General features: G+C 42.2%; 1 long non-coding RNA gene across 1 annotated transcript in view; it reads left to right on the top strand.

Annotated features, from left to right (window-relative positions):
- LOC114566718 (uncharacterized) overlaps positions 1 to 10,980 on the top strand; it is a 23,245-nt gene extending 12,265 nt beyond the window's left edge. Inside the window, exon 3 of the long non-coding RNA XR_003694089.1 lies at positions 10,472 to 10,980. This is a non-coding gene — a long non-coding RNA (uncharacterized LOC114566718). The remainder of the gene's footprint in view (positions 1 to 10,471) is intronic.
- The last annotated feature ends 1,113 nt before the right edge of the window (positions 10,981 to 12,093 follow it).

Genomic DNA, 12,093 nt, shown 5'->3' with positions numbered 1-12,093 from the left:
GTCTTGCGCTGTGTCTCAAATTCCCGTGAGCTGGAATGAGCAAGAAACACAAAACTTAGCTGTTACACCCCAGTCTAGGGGTGCCTAGGACGCAACATGAAAAGGCCCCATCTTCCCCGTCTCCCAAATAGCCATAAACAATTGGTTGTAGGAATGTCAAAAGAACGTATTTATTTCACATAACTGCTGCTATTAACGTGATTTTGGAAAGCAAACGCCCATCACACCGTAAGTCTGATTGACTTGAAATGTCTCACACAGATGCAGCTCAATGTGCTCTACAAAAAAGCCTCTTGGACCATAGAGGGGCACTGTGATAAATGGTATAGTAATTTGCATAATAGGAAAAACACTAAAAGGAATAGAACTTTGTCAATTTTGATTCTATCTACACCAAAATTGGTATACAGACTTAACATGTGGGTTGACATTACAGTCTTTAAGCGTGTGTAGTGGCCAGGGTTCTATAGCTACAGTGGAGATACAGATATCAAGGCCTAACAATGCTCGTAAGTTATGATACATCTTGGTGGGGGAAAAACTGGCTTGGCCATTTTCAAAGGGGTCCCGACCTCTCACGTCAGGTTAGTAGAATCTTACGATCGCATTGCCAGAACTTCCTCCACAGCGCTGCGGAGGAAGAACCTGGATGGGAGAAAAACATGCTCTTATTGGCTTTTCTTTAAACCAATCACAATCCTCGTGGGCGGCGCTAAGCGTTGGACGGAGCAACGGTGCCGCTGCAAAATAGCCTCAGGAAGGAACTTGTTTTGGTGGAATGTGTACATTCAAAAGTTGTTATAGTCGTGCAGAAAACTCCGATTGGACTAGGTCTAGCTAGCTGTCTGGATAGTCCTCCACCGGAGTTTAGAACGCCAACACAAAGAATGTGTAGAAGTACAGTAGTTTGGCCAAATTCAGTAGTATAGGCCCGGAAACCACCCTGACTCTCCACCTGGCTCTTCATGCCACTGTTCTCTCTCTGCTGTAATGCTCTTTGCTCTTTATTTATTTATTTTATTTTATTTTATTTCTATCTTTATTTTTAATTTAATACATACTGTGTACATATACTTATATTGTTTATACCTATACTTATATTGTTTATTACATTTAGAGAATGTGTGATGTGCACCAACAACACCAAAACAAATTCCTTGTATATGTTAAAAAACGTACTTGGCAATAAAAACCCATTCTGATTCTGATAGCGTTTGGTTGCATATTAAGTGCTTTGAGGACCTTATGTAAGTTATTTTGGGGTATAATGGTTCTGGAGAGAGCTGCAAGCAGCAATACAGGAGGCCAAACAATCAGCTTGTTTTAAACAGGCATATTTTGAATGGGCACTGCACTGGTCTGAATGAAAACGGGTCCTATGAGTACCCACAAGCTTCCCCTTTACAGAAATGCCCACGTTATGCAAATTCCATACAGTTCAGGGAAAGGCCATGCAGTTTTTCACATGCACTATGAATGAATATGTCTACACACTGGGGTCCCTAAACAGTCTTGGAGTTGCATAAATTAGGTCTGACTGGAAACTGAGCCTCTTGTGGATTCAATGAGCCCAGTTGTATTCCTGTGATGATGTTAGTCCCCATAGGAGCCATTTCATTGGAGTAAGCCCATTTTCTGAAAGTTGACCTCACTGTATAAAATGAGCTGTTGTAACCTTAAGGATCATCACAGCCTTATGAAACCTCATGTTTATCTGATGAGCAAGTGGGACCTTGTATGGCAGCCTCAGCCACCTGTGTGTGTGTGTGTGTGTGTGTGTGTGTGTGTGTGTGTGTGTGTGTGTGTGTGTGTGTGAGGAATGGTTGCTGTAGTGTAGAGTGCTTTGAGTGGTCGCTAAGACTGATGATGCAAACCACCTCTATGTGGCATCTACTGTTGACCTGCTATCCACCCTAAATATCTCCTGTCCCTCTCAGAAAAAGGGTCTCAGAGGGTTAAAAGCCATTTACTATGAAGACTAATGGATGCTCATAGAAAGACAACTTGTAGTACTCAATAACTCAACTAGCAGTGCTCACTCTGGGTATCGATGGAGAACAGCTGGACATGTAAGCAGAAATCTGCAGCAGTCAGCCAATGGTGTGTCCGTTGTGCCACATGGCGAGGACATTAAAGGGGTGATAGAATGCAAAACCGATTTTACCCTCTCATAGTTGAAAAACGACAGTTGGATGGTAAATAGGACATACATAGAACCTCAAAATCCCATTGACACCTCTTTCCTCTTCAAATCTCACAATTTGAAACTGCCAAAGCTAAAAGTTGACGTCAACATCCCAAATCCTTCTCATATACCTTCTGTCTTTTTAACGCGCCAAAATTTACATAGGCCACTAACTGATCTGAGGTCAGATAGTCTTTTAAACCTCGTTCGCGCAAATCTCAGAAATTTTATACATTTGTTCATCTGCTGTTGCATTACTAAATTCACTTCTGAGACTTTTTTATGCGAGAAATCAACTATATAAAGCTCAAATATGGGCCGTTTTACAAAAATCGATGGCTAATTGCATATTTAGTACAACTATTTTGGAGTTCAGGAGCTCTACAGTATGCCGTGACAGCAGTGCAGTGCCTGCCTGGATCGCTGGCTTCCTGCCTGGACTGTCAGACCCATCTGCACGCTGGCTGGAGCTCTCTCAGGAGATACGGAATACTGGCCCAGAGAAAAGGAGTAGATATCGACAATTGAGCATGACATGTGGATTTAAATCAGTGGCCCAGTGGACTCACAATGGGCAGCGTGCAGGAGCTGCCTGCCGGCAGCTGTTCACGGTACGAGGATGAATAGACTGTAACAAAACTCTGTATCTGGTGCTTTGTACAGTAAGATTAGTTGATGAGTTTATGTGTCAGGGACTCGGGGCAGAAATCAAGTTTGAAGCCAGCAGCATAGTGGGCATGCCTGGACATATCTGTAGTTTGGAATGCCAACGGACAGTGTGAAGAAAAGGAAAAAAAAGGTTTGTGTGTGTGCTAAGCTCAACCAAGCAGCGTGCATCGAAATATGAAATACTCATGAGCAGACCATATAAGGCAGAAAAGCTCTCGTTTCAGTCCAGTCCCATTTAACAGGGTAGCATTAGGGCCAAAAAAACAGCAAAAGAGTCATTTTCATCCCAACCAATGTTACATACCCTATTAGGAGACCTTAAGGAACAGTGTGAAATACCCTATATAACCATTCTATCACCCCTTTAATTAAATAGGCTGGTGAGCTTATTTATCACCCTGACATCACCGCTCGCCTACAAGCATGTTGTGAGATCCTTGATGGTGGCACAACTTCTTGGCTGGAGGTAAGACATTCTTAGACAGACTACCATTTTCTCCCTACATGAGTAACAAAAAGTAATGGTACTACATGCAACTGGGAGTGAGAGAGGAAAATAGCATGGAGGTGAGGCAGTGAAGGATTGGACCAAAAAGAATAGGGCTGCATCATTTTGCTCCGTTTGACAGTAATCTGTTAACTAAACACGGTAATGGCTGTTGTGACCATTCTCTGAGCCAACCCTGTGGGTGATGCTAGGGCTTGCTTTGGTTCCCAAGCATCAACTTTCTCTGAGGTGAGTATACTTGACTGCTCAGAGGGCCAGCCAGGCTGTGGTGTATTGGTGCTCACTCATATTTCACCTCCTGCTGGCAGCAGATAACAGCTGCTCCTTGCAATAGGCTCCCAGTCGTAACAAAGGCCTCACCTTCCAGGGAGCAGAGAGTAACTGCTTCACATTAGCTTGGTGGCACCCACAGACGCTCTGTATACAATACATAAACAGGTGCAACACAAGCACAACCGAGCACAAAGTGCCACTTGGGCAAACACGTCCGGAGTGTACAGTCCTCACAATAGCATGGTTGTTGTTATTTTGTGTCCAGCTGGCTTTTGATGCTTTCTAATCTGTGTTTTGGCACCGCTGTTCCAAAATGAAAGCATGTGTCATCCTGGGTTCTCCTCTGTGCTGACTCAAATTCACTGAGGAGTCCCAACACATATCAAATGATTTTAGGAGTGACATGAAAGCATTAGCCTAAATGTCTGCACTCCTTTGAATGCTGCACAGGGGCTCTGAATGCACTCCATCTTGAAAACATACAACTCCCAGGATTTGTTAAATATCCTTTGCTTTGTGCATTCAGTACTCATACTGAATAATGAAAGTGCAGTACCAATAACTACAACGGCTGCTGTGTTTGCTGTGCAATGTTTCAAGGGAGATAGAGGGTGGATGAAATGGTTGATAAATCACCAGGTCCTGCTTGTAAACATAATAAAAAATACCAGTGTAAAATCGTATATGGAGAAATATAGATAGCAACAGACAGGAAATAAATGGAGCTGGGAAAAAAAAAGGTTGTATAGATGAGACTTATCTCCCGGTTAAATGCAGGGATCTCCTCGCTACACTTTCTGTGAACTCAAGTAGCTAATGTAGTGGATGAGAGCTTCTTCAATGGCTGTGATTTCATTCGCTAATGTGGTCCGGAGGCTGTTTTGTTTAACAACGCCTTATCTCTTTCTCTCCCTCCCTCCTGTACAACTCACATTGAATCTGGTCCTAGCATCAGACCGCAGTGATGCTTCAGTTACACTATGATGTGCTTTGCAAGTAACAATGGCTGGCATGATGGAAAAATAAATCGGAAGAATTGGAAAAATAACTGTTGTGCTGCTGGATAGTTTTGCATGGGCAGACTCAAATTAAAGGGGCAATCAGTAAGGTTGTATTGCCCCATAGCCTGAAATGCTCAGAGATTATCTGTGTGGCTGATAGGGCTGTTACCATACTTAAGAGTCAACGATTAGCTGAACAGGTGCTGAGACAGATTTCTGCTGTCACAGTACATGGCAGCAATGAAGGCTAAAAGCCTTGTTGTCAAGCAGTAAAAGCAGATGTCATTATAGATTTGTGGTTTAAGTACTTTTTGTATTGACACATCTAACCTCTCTACCAGAAGTTTATGCTGGATCTCTGAACTAATTAGCTAGCGTCCTTGTCTGTTGTGAACTGTAACTTTTTTTTAGTCAATTATAATCTAATAATAATAATAATAATAAGTTTATTTGATATAGCACCTTTTACAGACAATGTCACGAAGTGCTTCACATGATAAACATTTGTAAAACTACAGTACAATCCAACAGAAAATAAACAAGGGAAAAAAAGTATTGAATGACCAATGAAAATAATTTCAACGATTAAAACCTAAAACCCAAAGTTTACAAAGAAGAGTCAAAAGCAAATTTAAACAAATGTGTCTTCAGCTGCTTTTAAAAGCTTCAACAGAGACTTCAGAACGAAAGACAGTAGGAAGGGGACCTGTTAGTAGTGTACCGATGGAGCAGGTCCGAGATATAAACGGGTGCCAGACCATGCAAAGCTTTATAAGCCATAACAAGAACTTTAAATTGGATCCTGAACTTGATTGGAAGGCAATGTAATGAGTATAAAATTGGAGTGATGAGTCATCCTGCTGGACCTGGTCAACAGCCTAGCAGCAGAGTTCTGGACTAGTTGTAGATAGGGGTGGGAATCACCAGAGGTACCACGATACGATATTATCACGATACTTAGGTCACGATACGATATTATTGCGATTTTAAACATATTGCGATATTCTGCAATATATTGCAATTTATTACCTTTTTTCCAACTTCATTATTATGTCCCCAAAGGAAAACTTTGTCAACATCTGTTTGTTCATCTCACATGAATTTTATTGCTGTAAAATGTGACTGTCAAGCTGACTAACTAACCAGAACTTTAATGAATATGTTATAAATGTTGTATACACCTGGCAAACTGAACTGTTTGCATTTTTAATTAAGGTGGACTAGACTGTAATACCAACAGGTATGCACTGCTGTGCTACTACAGGTATTTTTTACAATTAAAATGAGTACAAAAAGCGGCGCCGACGGAGTCACGCACCTTGGTTCCGGTGTTTTTAGCAAGTGACAAAATCCTTCATTTTCCACAACGTTGTAAGGACGCAGGTCTTTGCACATGAAGTAGGCGATGGCTTGAGTTATTTTCTTAGCTCGCTCTGAATTGGGAGGTAGCTTTGTCAAGCTAAGTGTGTCCAGTGTTGGTTGGTTTTTCGGCGGAGCTGGTTTAGCATTAGCTTTACCGTCCTCGGCTAACGCTAACTCTGGATGGTGGCGTGTGAGATGAGCCCTCATGTTTGTGGTATTCCCTGAGTATTTTATTTGCATACGACACTCCTTGCAAATCCCATGTCTCATGTCCATCTCAGTTGTCCCCTCCTTGTTAAAAAATCCGAAAAAAGTCCAAACACTTGATTTAAACGCAGATGGTGCATTTCTGATTTCTTTCTCTGACGCTGCCATGTTTATTTTATCTACATCCGCCACCCCGCTGACCTCACCAGAAAACAAACAGCGCCATCTGGTGGACTGAATAAGCAATTGATTTTATTATTATACTACCAAAAAGTTAAATTCTGATGTGCAATTTAAATAATAAAAGATCGATACTTGGCGCCTGTGTATCGATACAGTATTGCCACGAGAAATATCGCGATACTATGCTGTATCGATTTTTTCCCCCACCCCTAGTTGTAGACGGTCCTGGGACGACTTGCTAAGACAAGTGAAAATGGACACACATTGGCTTTTGCCGCTCTAGCCGCTGGCCACTCCCCCTCTCACACTGAGGACCCGAGACAGAGAGAGAGCAGCAGAGCTTTGGCAGCTAAAATGGGACATACACCTCAGACCCACAAAATGTGCAAAGTTGCACTACTTTGGACTGTCTTTGACTTTGAATAAACAAACGACAATTCCCGAATTTAAGGACGTATCAGAATCCCACACATGCAAGGCACAACCACACAACAAGTGCAGACAGAGCGTGATCCCACTTATAGGCAGGCTATTTATCTTATAAAGCGAGACATATCTGTATATATGTGTGTGTTTGGGGGCACATCAGCAGACACTACATGCAGAACGCTTAAGAACAGCGGGGGGGACTCCTTTCCTGCTATTGTATTAAATTGCTGTGAGCTGACAGAACATAACGTAGCCTAATCTTAGAGATTATTCCTTCACATAGCGGTGCAATGCAGATACATCAGTTTTCATCAGACTCACCCTGGGTCAGGTTAATTAATTCACCAAAATAATTCTGCGAATCAAATCCCCTACTTCACCGTTAACCGTCAAGCCACTAAAACTGTATGAAAATGAACACCTCTGCTGAAATGTTAAATTTGTTAACGATCCGACACAAGACAACACTCTCTCTCTCTCTCTCTCTGCGCACACACACACGCACACACACGGTCCGGTTCTGGTGGTTGATGAACGCAGATATGTGCTGATTAGCGCTCATAAGGGGCCGGGTGGGTAGCGCACTGCCATGAGTCCATGACGCTAATGTCTGATTACTGTCTGATATTTTGTGATTACATTCTGAATCTGCAGCATTCTCTGTCAGGTAGATCCAGTAACAACGTCTTCCTCTGATGTAGAAGTAGCCTACACTGTAAGCCAGTAGTAGGCTATACAGTGGAGTTGCATATTAAGTGGTTTGGGGTCCTTCTGTAAGTCATTTTGGGGTACAATTTGGTTTTGATGAATTCTACAAGCAGCAATACCACAGGCCAAGCAATCGCCCGTTCCAAACGGGCACTGCACTAGTATTTCTTAATTGAAAGAAACATGTGCGGGTCAGTGATTTGATATGATGATCAAAATACACGTTATTATCAAATATTAAATATTAATAATTTCTCAGTTTGGACTGTACCACTGAAGAAAGGGACCCAAAGAACTGTAGTGTCCGGAGCAACAATAAGGACTTCGGTCTTATCTTCATTAAGCTGTAGGAAGTTGTTTGACAGCCAATCCTTGATGGAAGTCAAACATTTGAGCAGTTCCAACACTTTGTCAATCTCATCCGGGTTAAAAGATACATATAGCTGAATTCATTTTTTTCTGCATATAAGTGATAGTGGATATCTCCAAATTGGCTAATTATATGTCCTAGGGGAAGCATATACAATGCAAATAAAATCTGACCTAACGCAGAACCCTGAGGCACCCCACAGGAGAGGGCTGCAGTTTCTGAACAATAGGGACCAAGTGACACAGAAAAACTTCTATCTGAAAGATAAGAGATGAACCAATCCAGGGCGCTCCCTGAGATACCAACCCAGTGCTTAAGTCTATCAAGCAAGATGTTATGATCCACTGTATCAAAAGCTGCACTTAGGTCCAGAAGCACCAAAACCAAGCATTCACCCATGTCAGAGGACATTAATAAATCATTGGACAAGAAGAGCGGTTTCGGTTGAGTGTTTCTGACGGAAGCCAGACTGAAATTTGTCTAAAATGTTGTGTGTATTCAAGACAGCAGTGAGCTGTTTAGCAACAACCTTTTAAAAAATTTTGGAAATAAAAAGCATCTTGGAAATGGGCCTATAATTAGCGGGAGTTGCTGTATCCAGGTTGGTTTTCTTTAGTAGTGGCTGAACAACTGCATGTTTAAAATACAAAGGGACACAACCAGATTGCAGAGAGCTGTTGAGTATAGAGATAACCAAAGTACTCACAGACCCAAGAACATTTAAAAAAATAAACTTGGTATAATATCAACTGGGCTCAAGGAAGATTTCATACTGCTAACCAGATCAGTGAGTTTTTGTAGCGAAATCAGAGCAAAACAGTTCAAGATTGGAGGCCAGATCGAGTGAACCAAATAGGGAGTAGAAGAGGTGATAATGCCATTTCTGACACTAATCACAAATTTTCTTTACAAAGAAATAGAGAAAGTCACTGCAGTCCTTATTAGTACACACCGGCAATTCAGGAGGAGCAGGATTGACAATATTGTTGATGGTTTCAAAAAGGACTTTAGGGTTACGTTTACTGGAAGAAATTAGGTTAGCAAAGTAAGATGTCCTCGCCTCCTTAACCATGTTGTTGTATTCAGTCAAAAGGTCTTTGTAATAAAACTGGTGAACATGGAGCTTGGAGGAGTTCCACTGTCGTTCTGCTCTCCGACATGTACGCCGGAAACAGCGAATGACGTCATTTAGCCATGGGGATGAGTTGACAGTTAGGTTTAGGAAAAGAAGAACGGGACGGTTGGGTTTAGGAAACGTGACACGCGGGACATGATCCCCGGTCTCCTGGGTGAAAGTCCTGTGTTGTTTAACCCATTCACCACCCCAACCAACCTCCCTATGTGGATTTTCGCCACTAACACCAAGAAAGTGGATCACATCACTCCAGTTCTGAAGTCTTTACACTGACTTCCAGTGCCTCAAAGAATAGATTTCAAAATACTTTTGCTGGTTTATAAATCACTAAACGGTTTAGGGCCAAAATACATTTCTGATCTGCTACTACACTATGAACCACCCAGACCTCTCAGGTGGTCTGGGACAGGTCTACTTGTTGTCCCCAGAGTCAGAACTAAACAGGGGGAAGCAGCGTTCAGTTTTTATGCTCCACATATCTGGAACAAACTCCCAGAAAACCGTAGGTTCACTGCAACTTTCAGTTCTTTCAAATTAAGGCTGAAGACCTTTCTTTTTGATGTTGCCTGTCTTTAAATAATTGTTAATTTCTTATACTGCACTGTCAATTTTATTCTTGTCTTTTATCTAGTGGTATTTTTGAACAGATTTCTGAGAATTTCTCCAACGCGGGTGTGACATAGATGTTATGATAAAATCTAAAGGAAAACAGTTGGAACTGTTTAGGATTTTGCAAAGTTTGCCTTGATTAAACTAAGCCTTATAGCGACGGTTATATTGTAGGTAAAGAGAAGTACTTCCACTCTTGTTATGGGTAACAAGTATAAAGTCACATGTTCCTGCGGGGCCGTGGTGGATGAGATGGTAAAGAAATATGGTCCTGCCTATATATATATATATATATATATATATATATATATATATATATATATATATATATATATATATATATATATATATATATATTTTTTTTAAATTGCTCTTTAATGTTTTATGTAAAGCACTTTGAATTGACCTGTTGCTGAAATGTGCTATACAAATAAATCTGCCTTGCCTTGCCTTTCATACTACTTGCCAGAGGTGGCGTTAGCCGATTTTGCCGGGGCTTCAGCCCCGAATGTATTTTGAAAAGTTGACTGACAAATGTGAAACCGGACAATAGACTATGTAAACGTGCCTGATCGCCTGGCCATTCATACCTGACGATTATTTCTCCGTGCCTGTCACAAAACAATCCCTCCCCTCTCTGCTGCTCTCTTTCTCTCTATCTCTCTCTTTCTCTCTCTCCGATAGAAAGAGACAGGATGAATGGGGAAAACTATGGTAATTGTAGTGTGTGTGTGTGTGTGTGTGTGTGTGTGTGTGTGTGTGTGTGTGTGTGTGTGTGTGTGTGTGTGTGTGTGTGTGTGTGTGTGTGTGTGTCCGATCTCGCTGTGAGAAGTCAAGACTATGAACCTACAGTGAGACCTTGCCCGCTCAGCACGGCTAGGAGAGACTACAAGACCGCCAACGCGGTAGGCTACCGACTCGAAGATCCAGCAGATCAGATAAGCAAAGCCCATGATGTGCTGTCGCCATAGTGACTGCAAGCAACGGTGATAAGACTGTGTTTAAAGCGCAACTTTCCAAGCTGAAGCCAAGAAGCCTCTACCATTAGGCTACGATCAACTTAAAATGGTGTGAGAAGTGGTTCAACTTGGAAATTGCAACTAGGACTCAGCTCTATTAACCATTACAGTGCTTAGCCTACATGTTTTGGGGATGAATCTAATGTGCTGGTGTTTCTGGTTATACATGCTACAAGGTGTCAAGGAGAATCTATATGAAGGTAAATATGGTGCAAAACGTGAGAGCTTGTAGAATACAATGTGAGAACTTGCAGAACAAAAACTCTGAACTTGTATGTTAAAATTTTCACTTGTGAAATTAAAATTTTCACTTGTGAAATTAAAATTTTCACTTGTGAAATTAAAATTTTCACTTGTAAAACAAAAATTTGCACTTGTAAAAAAGATTAACACGTGATCTGAATTTGAAGTCACAAAAGGAAAAAGAAACACGAGATCTTGTAAAAAAAATCTGAACTTGTAAATTGAAATTTGTTTTATGCTAGCGTTAGCTAACTAACCAACCAGCTTGCTTCTAAATAAATACCTTTTAATTATCTTAACACTTTTTAACAGTCAAACTGAAACTCTGGCGGTGAGCTCCAGGTCCTGCAGCCGCAGACGTACCGTCACCAGTGGGGATCGGCCAGCGTTGCTGTTATCGCCAGAAAGCTTCGCTGCCGACCTCGACCTGCAGTCGGAGCTCCAGCGGGACACGGAGACCCCCGCACCCGGTAGCAGCGGCACATCCCCACCTGGAGCTCACCGCCAATGTTGGTGGAATAGCAAGCTAGCGTTAGCTAACTAACCAGCTTCTAAATAAATACCTTTTAGTTATCTAAACACTTTAACAGTCGAACTGAAACCCTGGCGGCGAGCTCCAGGTCCTGCAGCCGCAGACGGACCGTCATCAGCGGGTAACACGTGCCAAGTTCTGCATCCCTGCCGAGACTTGCATCCACAAGGGGAAATAATGAGGGCAAAGTAGCTACTGTTTAATTAAAATTTAGGCTATATACATTTCTTTGTCATGTTCATCAATGATGATTATAATTTTAGAACATTTAGAGACATCAATGTTTTATCAGACTCTATCATTTCCTTGCTACCTGGGTGCAATTCTCGGCAGCAACAAGGGTTAAGAGATGACGCATTATTCGGCAGAAATGATTGCTGCCGCCCGCGAGGTGGATGGAATTCTGCAGACGTTATTGTTGCTGCCCAAGCGGGTGCAATGTTTGGCAGTGATGCAAAATGTGGGCACAACATCAGCAAAGCAAGCTGTGGTCATGGCTGGGGGATGTGCCGCTGCTACCGGGTGCGGGGCTCTCCGTGTCCCGCTGGAGCTCCGACTGCAGGTCGAGGTCGGCAGCGAAGCTTTCTGGCGATAACAGCAATGTTGCTACGCTGGCCGATCCCCACTGGTGACGGTCCGTCTGCGGCTGCAGGACCTGGA

The sequence above is a fragment of the Perca flavescens genome, chromosome 13, assembly GCF_004354835.1.
Source record: "Perca flavescens isolate YP-PL-M2 chromosome 13, PFLA_1.0, whole genome shotgun sequence".
Taxonomy (NCBI): domain Eukaryota; kingdom Metazoa; phylum Chordata; class Actinopteri; order Perciformes; family Percidae; genus Perca; species Perca flavescens.
This window is presented reverse-complemented; position numbering and strand designations above follow the sequence as displayed.